The sequence below is a fragment of the Hemiscyllium ocellatum genome, chromosome 3 (assembly GCF_020745735.1).
Source record: "Hemiscyllium ocellatum isolate sHemOce1 chromosome 3, sHemOce1.pat.X.cur, whole genome shotgun sequence".
Lineage (NCBI taxonomy): Eukaryota > Metazoa > Chordata > Chondrichthyes > Orectolobiformes > Hemiscylliidae > Hemiscyllium > Hemiscyllium ocellatum.
In genome coordinates this window covers 109804481-109817173 of record NC_083403.1, presented here as the reverse complement: position 1 = coordinate 109817173, position 12693 = coordinate 109804481, and the positions used below count along the sequence as shown (strand labels likewise).

Here is a 12693-nt window from a genome sequence, read left to right as displayed (position 1 = left end):
AGGTGGGCACGCTACATGCAGCATCAGGAATCACCAGAGGTGAGGTGTCAGCCTGGTAAAGATACAATGCAGAATAACTTGCACATGAAGTAACTTAAATAGTATACAATAGATAGAGCAAAGTGAAAGCACAAACAATGCATCAGATTTAAGCTCTGCAGTCTTATCCAACCACAAATGTTGGTGGACAATTAATCAACTTACTGGAGGAGGAGGGTCTACAAATATTGCCATCCTCAATGATTAATGGAGTGGGAGGAAGTGGGTGGGTTGCAGCCTGTATATCAATGCAAGGCTAAATGTTTTGCAACAATCTTCTGCCAGATATACCAACTGAATGATCTAGCCTGACTACCTCCCAGTTCCCTAAGGTCACCAATATCAGTGTTCAGCTAATCTCGTTTACACCACATGTTATGGAATGTTAAGGGGTGATGGTTGAATTTCCTTCATTGGAAATGGTCATTGCCTGATACTTAAATTATGCAAATGTTAGATGCCACTCATCAGCCCAAGCCTGAATGTTTTCCTGGTCCTTCTGCATTTGGACACTGTGTCTTCAGTATCTGGGGAGTTGGAAACGATGCTGAACATCATGCAATCATAACTTAACATCCCTCTCTGACCTTATAATGGAGCGGGGTACATTCAAAAAGCAATTGAAAATATTTGGGCATAGGATACTATAGTAATGATTTCATTTAATTCATTCATAGGATTTGGGTGCCATTGGCTAGGCCTGAATTTATTGCTCATCCCTTATTGATCACAGGGCCATTAAGAGTCAAACACCTTGTTATGGGTCTGGAGTCACATGTAGGCCAGACCAGGTAAGGATGACAGATTTCCTTTCCTAAGGCATATTAGTGAAGCAGATAGCCTTTTTTCTTGTAAATGGTTCCTTGGTTATTATTAGATTCTTCATTATAGATTTGTTTTAATTCAAATTCCACAATTTGCCAAGACAGGATTCAAACCCAAATCCCCAGGACATTACTCGAGTATATTAATATTCTGGTGATAACAAGAGCAGGCCACTGTCTGCCAGCATGCAGTGATGTCCTATGGCTGGGATGATTAAGTCTGACAACCACAACTATTGCCCTCCGTGCTTGGTACAACTTCAACCAATGAAGAGCTTTTCCTTGATTGTCTTTCTCCCTCAAATTGGCTCAAGACTCGACTTGTGATACTGAGGACCTCAGGAAGATGCTGAGATAGATTGTCCACTCAGTATTGCCAGCTGAAGGTGGTTGCAAATACTTCAGCCTCCTCTTCTGCACTAATATACAGGGCTTTCTAACATGAAAGCTGACAGTCTTTGTAAAACTCACCACCTCCAATGAGTTGCTTAATTCTCAATCACTATTCATGATTGGATGTGGCAGGACATCAGAATTTTGATATGATGCATTGGTTGTAGAATCTCTTAGCACTGTCTACAGCATGCTGGTTATGTTATTTGGTTTGCAAGTGGTCCCGTCATCAAGTTGAGAACTCATTTGTAGATGTGCCTGTTGCTGTTCTTGGCATTCCTACCATTACCATTCCCTGGCTCAATGGTAATGGTAGAGTGAGGGATATACCAAGGGAAGAAGTTACAGATTGTGTTTGAATGCAATACTGTTGCTGCTGATGGCCTGCAACACCTCATGAATACATTAGTTTTGATGATCTGTTCAAAATCCATCCCACTTAGCAGAGCAACACAACATAATGGAGAGGATACTCATATGAAGGTGGGATTTTGTCTCCACAAGAATTATGAAATGATCACTCTTACTGTCATGGACTGATGCATCTGGAGCAGGCAAGCTGGTAAGGATGAGGCCAAGTATGTTATAGAGTCATAGAGTCATAGAGATGTACAGCACGTAAACAGACCCTTCGGTCCAACTCATCCATGCCGACCAAATATCCCGACCCAATCTAGTCCCACCTACCAGCACCTGGCTCATATCCCTCCAAATCCTTCCTATTCATTTACCTATCCAGATGCCTTTTAAATGTTGCAATTGTACCAGCCTTCACCACATCCTCTGGCAGCTCATTCCATACACATACCACCCTCTGCATGAAAGAATTGCCCCTTAGATGTCTTTTCCCCTCCCCCGAAACCTATATCCTCTAGTTCAGGAGTCTGCCACCCCAGGGAAAAGACTTTGTCTATTTATCCTATCCATGGCCCTCATGATTTTATAAACCTCTATAAGGTCACCCCTCAGCCTCCAATGCTCCAGGGAAAACAGCCCTAGCCTATTCAACCTCTCTCTATAGCTCAAATCCTCCAACCCTGGCAACATCCTTGTTAATCTTTTATGAACCCTTTCAAGTTTCACAACATCTTTCCGATAGGAAGGAGACCAGAATTGCACGCAATATTCCAACAGTGGCCTAATCGATGTCATACACAGCCACAACATGACCTCTCAACTCCTGTTCTCAATACTCTGACCAATAAAGGAAAGCATACCAAACATCTTATTCACTATCCTCTCTACCTGCGACTCCACTTTCAAGGAGCTATGCACTCCAAGGTCTCTTTGTTCAGCAATACTCGCATGGATCTTACCATTAAGTGTATAATTCCTGCTAAGATTTGCTTTCCCAGAATGCAGCACCTCACATTTATTTAAATTAAACTCCGTCTGCCACTTCTCAGCCTATTGGCGCATCTGATCAAGATCCTGCTGTACTCTGAGGTAATCTTCTTCGCAGTCCATTACGCCTCCAATTTAGGTGTCATCAGCAAACTTACTGACTATACCTCTTCTTCCCTCATGTTGGTTTCCTCAGCATATACCGCAGACCCAGTCTAACAGTTATGTCCCTTAGAGGTTGGCTAGCTCCATTAGTATTGGCACTGCCATGCCACTCTTGGTGGTGGTCATTGAAATTCCTATCCAGAGTACATCATGTGCCCTTGTCACCCTTAGTGTTCAACATGGAAGTGATTCATCAGCCAAGAAGGAGCAGTGAGTAGTTATGAACAATATGTTTGATCTGATGCATGAGGTTTCATGTGGTCCAGAGTCAATGTTGAGGACTCTCAGGGCAACTTCTTCCTGACTGTATATCACCTCTGCTGGGCCTGTCCTGTTGCTGGATTGTAAACAGGGATGGTCTGCGTCATTGCAAGACATGATTCTATCTCGATGACTATGTCAGGCTGTTGCATGCTTAGTTTCTAGACCAGCTCTCCAAATTTTGACACAAGCCTCCAAATGATAAGAAGGAAATCATTACAGGGTTAACTGGGTGTTACCTCCCATGAGTTAGGGGTCTTCTTTCACATACACATACTTCATCCACACTCTTCCTTTCCTGACCTGAATTTTCCTCCATCAACTTGCACACATTTCTGGTAATTATCCTGACATAGCTTTTTTTTTAAGCACAGCAAGTCCTTTAATCTCAGAGGTCTTGATCCTCCATCAGAAGAACTTTCTAATTATTATTTCCTGTGCCAGTGGTCAGAAATGTAATCCTTCACTTTCTGTTTTCATGGACCATTCCAGCTGTTCCCTCCCCTTAAAAAAACTTTCACCTCAGAGCTCAGTCTTTGTTGTAAGTAAAGTTGTCAATGATTCTAATGATCATAGTCCCCTCAAATAAGTAACTGAACAAAGAACACTACAGCACAGGAACAGGCCCTTTGGCCCTCCGAACCTGCATTGACACATTTTGCCCTTCCAGATTAAAACTGTCTTTACTTACAGGATCCTATTCCCTTCCCATTCATGTATTTGTCCAGGTTGACCCAATCAGTGATGTCCACATAGCTTCTTGAATGCTACTATTTTTGGTGGCTTCCACCGCCTCCTCTGGCAGCACATTCCAGACACTCACCACACTTTATGTGAAAAACATTCCTCACACATCTCTTTCAAACATGCTCCCTCACACCGTGAACTTGTGTCCCCCAGTAACTGACCCCTCCACCCTGGGAAAAAGCCTCACGCTTTCCACTTTAACCATGCCATTCACAATCTTGGAAGCTTCTATCAGATCACCCCCTCAACCTCCTGCGTTCCAGGGAAACCAAGCCCAGTCTATCCAAATGTGCTTCGTAGCTAAAATCCCCCAAAGCAGGCAACATCCTGATGAACCTTTTCTGTATCCTTTCCAAAGTATCCACAGCCTTCAGGTAGGTGGTGACCAGAGCTGCTAGATAAACAAAAATTAGAATTGGAAATGTTAGCATTGGACTGCGGAACGTGGGGATTTGCTCTCATTGAGACTGTCCCAGATGATCCAAATCAATGTCAAGTAACTGGAGAAGGTGGGACTCATCTCATTTGAGCAGAAGTGGACATGTTGGAAGATTGAATAGAGGTGTCCAAGGTTAGGAGGAGGTGTTGATCAAGCACATAGTGGGACGTGCTTCTGTTCAGTAATGACAGCAGACCGATTTCAGTTAACTAAAAAACATCCAAGGAGAAGATGAGGAGGATTTATCTTTGCTCAGTGAGTTGTGATCTAGGATAAAATGCCTGAGAGGGATCTGTCTAAAAGGAATGGGATAAGTACATGAAAAGGAGAAATTTGCAAGGTTGCAGGGAAATGGCTGTGGGGGGGTTGGCCTAAACAGACATCTGACAGAGATTCAGCACAAAAACAATAGGTCAAATCATTTCCGTCTGACCTGTGTTATTCCATTCACTGACTCGAGCTGCCAGAGGGAAAACTCAGTAATACTGGGATTGAAGTACACAAGACAAGCCAGGGCAGTGTGTACAATTTGCCAATTTTACTGGATTTCCTTTGAGGTCAAAATTTCAATCCAGTCACCATCCCTTATATTACCAAAGGTAAAAAGGTTCATGTGGCTGATGGGACTGGACCTTTATCCTTTAACCTTTCTTTCCTTGACTCTGCAAGGTTCTTTCTCACCTCCATGCTACACAGTCCTCTTCCTGCACCTGTCTCTTTCTAGTTGCTGTGCCTATGTTGTGGCCTAGCAGAATGGCCACTGGCTAATAATCTAGAGGTCCTGGCTAATGAGCTGGGGACCTGCATTCAAATCCAATAAAAATATGGAATTAAAAAGTGACCACTGTCAACTGTAAAATCCCGTCTGGTTCACTAGTGTCCTTCAGGGAAGGAAATCTGCCATCTGCCTCATCTATGTGAAATTCTAGATCCACAGCAACGTGATTAATTCTTAACTGTATTCTAGATAATTAGGGGCAGGCAATAAATGTTGACCCAGTCAGTGATGCCCATATCACATGAGAGAATAAAAGAAAATTAATCACCCCCAAATTATCACACACTCACACTCCACATGACTGAATCTGAAACAGATTTAGAAAGAGAGAGTTCTACAAGTGCAGTCATCCTGCACAGTTTCACTTTTCACAGACTCCTACATTTTCAGATTCTTTTCCTGAGCTGACATTTCCAATTCTTAATTCACCTACATATCTCCAGTGCCAACCAAATTGTCCTTAATATTCCATACTACTTGATTAGTATGCTTGGCCTGAGCAGTCAACCGACTTATTGAATGCTATTCTAGCTGAATTCCCTCTAGCTTGTTTTAAATTCCCTTCTGAAGTTTGGTGGCAACAGAAGCAGGAGAATTTCTTGTGTGTTTGTTCAAGTTTACGTCCCATTGCTTTGGCGGGACAGCATCTGGATTTTAATTTGAGCTTGAGTAGGGAAATTGTTGTGAATTTCTCACTAAGTGACAGAAGTCATATGCGAATAATGCTTCTCGGGTCATACCTCAATTACTTCAGACTCCTCTGCTTGTTCATTCCTGCGACACACTCAAAACTCCCTTGCTGTGGGTTACCTGTTTGCCAGTCTTCCTTTCCTTGGCTCTTCAATCCTATCTCGTGTTCTACTCCTGTAACCTTGCAAGTCTATTTTCTCCAAGTGCCCAATCAAGTTCCTTTTGAAATCATTCAGTATCTCTACTTGTACACCCTCGACAACAACAAGCTCAAGTTTGTTACCACTTACTACATTAAAACAAGTTCTTCCTCATATCACCCACATCTTTTGCCCAAATCTAGGTCATCCTGTCCTTGTACTATCAGCTTTAAGGCAGCTTTTTGTTATCCATCTTACCTAATCTTGTGCACATCCAAAAACTCACACTACTAATTCTAGTTAGTATGAATTACTAGAGAGTTGACATTAATATGGTGTGCAGATGAGAGTTATTTTCAACTTCAGTAGCTGTGTAACAATGTATGGGTGCAGAAAAACCTCTGGTCCCTTATTCCCCCTCGTCATTATGTTCGTCTGATTTTAACCTGAACTTGAAACCTGGTTTGCTGTAAAGTCTTTGAAGCTGCTCGATTGGCTTGCTTTCTTGTTGGCTGCTCTTGCAAACTTTGAAAAATGTTTCAATGACTTCATTGATTCACTTGGTAATGTTTCAGGCTGCAGCCGGGTAACTTTTCCTGTGGGATCCTTTAGTCAATACACTTTTACTGCTGATTGATATATTACCTGACCAGTGGTTCAATTAGCCAGTCAACAGTTTGTCAGTTTGAAGTTACTTGCTAGGAGATATGAAAATATACTGTACATACTGTAAATGCAATATGTAGGTTGACTTTTGAAGCCTCAAACAATCCTTTCAAAGAAAAGGGGGCTGAGTTATTTGCTAAATAGACAGTATGAATTACTTACTTTGAAATGATACATAACAAAGAATATAACCATGATAGTTTATATTAAATTAAGCCAGCATGGCTTTTGAATAAAATTATTCTGCAAAGATACATTTAGCGCCATTCAAAATATTTAAAAACCCTCCAAATTCATCATTTCTGGCATACCATCTAGAGCTTGCCACATTCACTCTGACTTTGGTTGTGATGTCATCATAAGGATCCCAGTCCAAATCAAATGTGGTGCTTTTGGTTTCACAATTATCCTTCGCAACAAATCAACTTCCTTTCCAGCCATTCAATTCCATATGCTACATTATTTGAAAAATCATGTGAAGGTTTGTGCACCAATAGCATTGCAAGATTTGATGATCAAACCACACAAAAGACTTAGTGAGCCAGCATGCTTGCTTGTTCATGAAGGTCCTATCCTTTGTCAATCATCCAACTGTTCCATTCAGCACAGACATCAGCCTTGAATGGCTAGTCAAGGCACACATCCAAATGTTGAACTTTACACATTAGACCTGCAGATATAACATCAATGTTTGTGTTATGTCTTCACAGGCACCTCTTAATCCCATTGATGTTATGGGATCTGAACATATTCCACATGCTAAATGGAATAGTTGGAGGATTGACAGAGGATAGGACCTTCACAAGCAAGCAAGCATGCAGGCTCACTAAGTGTGGTTGGATCATCAAATCCTACATTCTTTTCCATGTGCCAGCACCATGCCTATTCCACACATGATTGATTCATAACGCTATCCTCATTGGTGGACATGAACAAATGCATTTTCAATGTGACTTGATATTTGAAAGGTAACACAGATTGTTCCATCACCCATGCAGGCCTGTAACACCATGAATTTTGATTCCTCATATCCAATGTTTTTCACTGGAACATTTGTGAACCTTCCCACTCCATTGCAGGGCATATCAAAATTAGGGTCCTTTCATCCATGTGACCATTGTGAATAAAAATACTGTCTGAAGATGAGTTGCTGGAAAGTGGTCACTTGCCACCTAGATCTTTAAGTGGTTTCTTTTCATTCAATAAGGAAGCTACAACAACGAGCTGTTTCTCTGGCTGCCTGACCAGCTGTGCTTTTCAGTGCCACACTCTGGCTCAGGATTTGAGTTGGCCGACTTCACTGCACAGGTATTTCTATTGATGAAGTGATGTCTCTGACGACGTCCAAGAGTCCATTCCAGATCAGGCCAGTGGCTGTTTCTCATGGTGCATTTGATGTTGAGGTTTTGCTTCAGGGCAAGGTTCCTTCTTCCAAAAGTCAGATCAAGTTTAGATTGACAACAGCATCAAGGGTTATTGGGAGCATACAAGAATGTGGAATTCAGGCCATGACAGCTTATTGAATGGCAGAGCTTGTGGAACGGGATGGGCTATTCCTGCTTCTCATTCTTGTGCTTTTGTATTTTCATACTGGTTCTTCACTGACAGCAAATTCCCTTGCTACAGCACTATCATTTGGTGAATTAGTACATGTGTGTGACTTTAGCTTTAAACCAGCTTCATATTTCATGTGTCTTGTTGGAAGACCCACCTCTCTCAGTCATTCACCATGTGCTCTGTGTGGGCTTGTCTTAAACTGCCCTGTTACAATCTCAGTTGAGACTTATTAAAAAAAGTAATAAATCCCAGTTGCTTACTGAAACAATGAAGCCACAAGACTCAATAATTTAAAACAAGGGCTTTTCAGGAAACAGGTGTCAAATAAAGCGCATCTTGAATACTATCCAAAGTAACAACTCATTCTTAACATAGAAGCGACATATATCATAATGTGGAGGTGCCGGTTTTGGACTGGGGTGAACAAAGTCAGAGGTCACATGGCAGCAGACGACTTGATGAATGAACAGCACTCTGAAAGCTTGTGATTTCAAAGAAGCCTGTTGGACTATAACCTGGTGTTGTGTGACTTCCAACATATATTAAACATGAATTACCAGAAAAACTTCAGTTGATTATAAACTACAAATTACAAACGAAATAGAAGATGCAACTAAGACAGCTCCTATGAACTGGCTCAGTCATCCACCCAGGCGAAAGTGAGGACTGCAGATGCTGGAGAAAAGGGAGGCGCTGGAGAAGCACAGCAGGTCAGGCAGCATCCGAGGAGCAGGAGAGTTGATGTTTCCGGCATAAGCGCTTCATCAGGAATGTTAATGAAGAACTTATGCCTGAAACATCAACTCTCCTGCTCCTCAGATGCTGTCTGACCTGCTGTGTTTTATCAGCGCTACACTTTTCATGTCAGTCATCCACTCAGCTTACACGCAACACAAAGTCCTTTAAAACTCTGTCTTCCTTCCAAAATATTTGAGAATTTAGCCTAAACCCTGGCTTACAACAGCTCACAACCAACCTGATCCTTATGGGCTGGTCTGTACCAAAAATAATCTCAACTGCAGATCCTGCACAACTCTGCGAACGTTGACCTGAATTATGTAGGTCCATCAATGATACCTTCAAGCAACAGTAACAACTACAGTAACTATATATTTGCTGACTCCTATCATTTGGATCTAGCATCCATCACCTTCAGCCTACCTGTACTGCAGCACTGGGAACATCAACTGAGTTCTGATGGTTATGTGTCCTTGCAGTGTATATGCCAACTTTTGAAACCTCAAAAAGTCCTTCCAGAAAAGAAAGGGGAGCATGTGATACACACTGAGTATACAATGTGAAGTATTTATTTTGAAATGGTTACCACCTACATAAGAAAGAAAATAACATTGATACTCTATACTAAATTAATCCAGCATGGTTTGCTGAAGGAAGTTATTCTACAAAGATAGTTTTAAACCCACATTTTAAAAGCCACTCTCAATTTCAGTCTTAGATTCCTTAGAAACCTGGAAGGATCATTTTCCTTTCTCAGTTTCCTTTTTGAGTTTCCATTTTCAATTAGAATTGGTCTTATAGAATACAAGCTTTGAAACCCTGGCTTCTATCACACTGCATATCCCACAATGCAGCTGTGTCACCTGCTTGACCCCTTGCTCATAGCTATGTCAAGTCAAATAGGCACTTGTGAAATATTGAGCCCAATAACTAACGTCAGTAAAGCATATTGTAGGCAAAAATCATGAGTCAACCTATATGCTCACTAAATACAAATCATAATTTTAGAGACTGAATAAACAGGGTCATCACATATGCTGGGTTGATCCAATCTATGGTAAGACTGTAATATTTCTATTGAAAGGTCATTGTATTCGAATCTAACAGATAAGATTTGGTCAAGAAGTTTTTCTAAATAACCTGAGTATTGTTATTCTATATAGAACATAATTTATTTAAAGCCATGTTATCTGAAGTGAGAGAAGTAGATTAAAGTTATTTATCATTAAATATAGTGTATAGTTGCAATACTTGCTCCTATATTGTATGTAAGAAAGTAAACAAACTTACAAGGATTGTAGGCATGACCCTTTTCATTTTGAAAAATCAAATAGCGAGGAGTTTTGCCCTACAACTTGCGTGAACCTGGACATCTCCAAACTATTAAAAGTCACTTTTTTTTTAATGAAGAAAACTGGAATGGTGTTGAAATCTAATATATGTGATGTGAACTAAAACAGATGATTCCCAATCCTTTCAGAATGTGTGAAGTGTTTTTGTAAGCAGGAATATGGTTCTCGTTAAGCTAAAGACTAAAATAAATCCCAGATCAGTTCACAGGCAATTTCCTATTAAATGTGCAATTTATAAATAGGGCAAAAAGTAAACATTGTGTAAAGAGAGGGAAGTCTGGTATACCTGAGCTAAGATGAGTAAATGGCTAAAGATGATGGATGTCTAAAATAATTATCATTAAATATGTGCGTGGTTTATATAGTTACACAACAAAATATTACTGGGAAACCTATATATTATGGAGTTTACAGAAAGACGAAGGAGAAGATTACTACAATTTTAGAGATGTCAACTTTTTTTAATTGCAAAAATATACTTTATTCACAAAAAATCTCTTTGTATATATACATTGTCAGAAAAGCATTTTAGTTCTGAACAGTTGCATATCAAGTAAATAAACAAAACAAGAAACTTTGACTTTGTCCACAAAACCTAAGACCTCTCTTCAACATGCTATCCTAATATTTAGACATTTGAGGCTGGGAGAGTCCAATAACTGATTAGACTCCCATTTGCCTTCAGCAGGAAGACCTCAGATGGTGGCCTTTCCTAACAGCACCTTGGCGACAGCTGCCCCAGGCTTTAGTGCATCGTTTAGCACGTAGTCCTGGACCGCGATATGTCTGCAACACTCAAATGAAGTCAACTCCTTGCTCTGGAAGACCAACAGGTTTCAGGCAGACCAAACCATGTCATAGAATATAGAACATAGAAAAGTACAGCACAGAACAGGCCATTTGGCCCATGATGTTGTGCTGTGGGTTAATCTTAATGTAAAATAAAATAACTTAACCTACACACCCCTCAACTCACTGCATGTCCAGCAGTCGCTTAAATGTCCTTAATGACTCTGCCTCCACCATCACCGCTGGCAATGCATTCCATACATTTAAAACTCTCTGTGTAAAGCACCTTCCTCTGACATCTCCTCTATACCTTTCTCTTAATATCTTAAAACTATGACCCCTTGTACCAGTCAATCCTGCCCTGGGGAAAAGTCTCTGGTTATTGAATCTATCCATTCCTCTCATTATCTTGCATACCTCGAACAGTCACCCCTCTTCCTCCTTCTCTCCAGAGAGAAAAGTCCGAGCTTATTCAACCTCTCTTCATAAGGCAAGCCCTCCAGTCCAGGCAGCTTCTTGGTAAACCTTCTTTGTACCCTCTCCAAAGCCTCTGTATCTTTTCTATAGTAGTGTGACCAGAACTGGACATAACATTCCAAGTGTGGTCTCACCAGGGACTAGTAGAGCTGTAGCAAAACCTTGCGGCTCTTAACCTCGATCCCCCTGTTAATGAAAGCCAAAACACCAAATGCTGTCTTAACAACCCTATCCACTTGGGTGGCAACTTTCAGTGATCTATGTACTTGCACACCCAGATCCCTCTGTTCCTCCACACTGCCAAGAATCCTGTCTTTAATCCTATATTCAGCATTTGAGTTCGACCTTCCAAAATGCATCACTTCACATTTATCCAGGTTGAATTCCATCTGCCGTTTCTCAGCCCAGCTCTGCATCCTGTCTATGTCGCACTGCAGCCTACAATTGCCCTCAATACTATCGACGGCACCTCCAACGTTTTTGTCATCTGCAAATTTACCAACCCTTCCCTCAACCTCCTCATCCAAGTCAATTATAAAAATTACAAAGAGCAGAGGCCCAAGAGCAGAGCACTGTGGGACCCCACTCAACATTGACCTCTAGGCACAATAGTTTCCATCTACAACCACTCTCTGCCTTCTGTCAGCCAGCCAATTGTGAATTCAGATAGCTAAATCTCCCTGTATCCCATACTTCCTGATTTTATGAATAAGCCTACCATGGGGAACCTTATCAAATGCCTTGCTGAAGTCCGTATACACCACATCCATTGCTCGGCCTTTGTCGACCTATCTTGTCATCTCCTCAAAAAACTCAATAAGAGTTGTGAGGCATGACCTGCCCCTCACAAAGCCATGCTGACTGCCTCTAATCATGCTATGCTTTGCCAAATAGTCATAAATCCTATCCCTTAGAATTCTTTCCAAAACTTTTAATGATTAAATGGTCCTCCAGGCACAGTTGATGTTTGTCTCGGTGTGTGTGTGTGTGTCCCGGGGAACGCAGTTCCTGCGTCATGGAACTGCTCACAGCAAACCTCAGCACAAACCACTGCAGTTTCCTCCAGACTTCCTTTGCAAAGACACATTCCAAAGTGAGGTGTGTGACAGTCTCAACACCCCTCCCCCCACCCCACAGCCACATCAAGGCCAGCCTGCGGATTTCAGAGATGTCAACATCATTCCTACTATTGACAAGCATTTAGCTTTAACACAGGGTTTACAACTGAGTCCATTATGTTTGCTTTTGGGCACCACACTTTAGAAAGGATGTCAAACCTTAAGATATGATTGAA

At 41.3% G+C, this 12693-nt stretch overlaps 1 protein-coding gene across 1 annotated transcript in view; it reads right to left on the bottom strand.

The window, feature by feature from the left end:
* The window catches only part of hmgcll1 (3-hydroxymethyl-3-methylglutaryl-CoA lyase like 1), a 103876-nt gene that overhangs the window by 75638 nt on the left and 15545 nt on the right, over positions 1 to 12693 (bottom strand). The gene's annotated exons all lie outside the window — the stretch shown is intronic.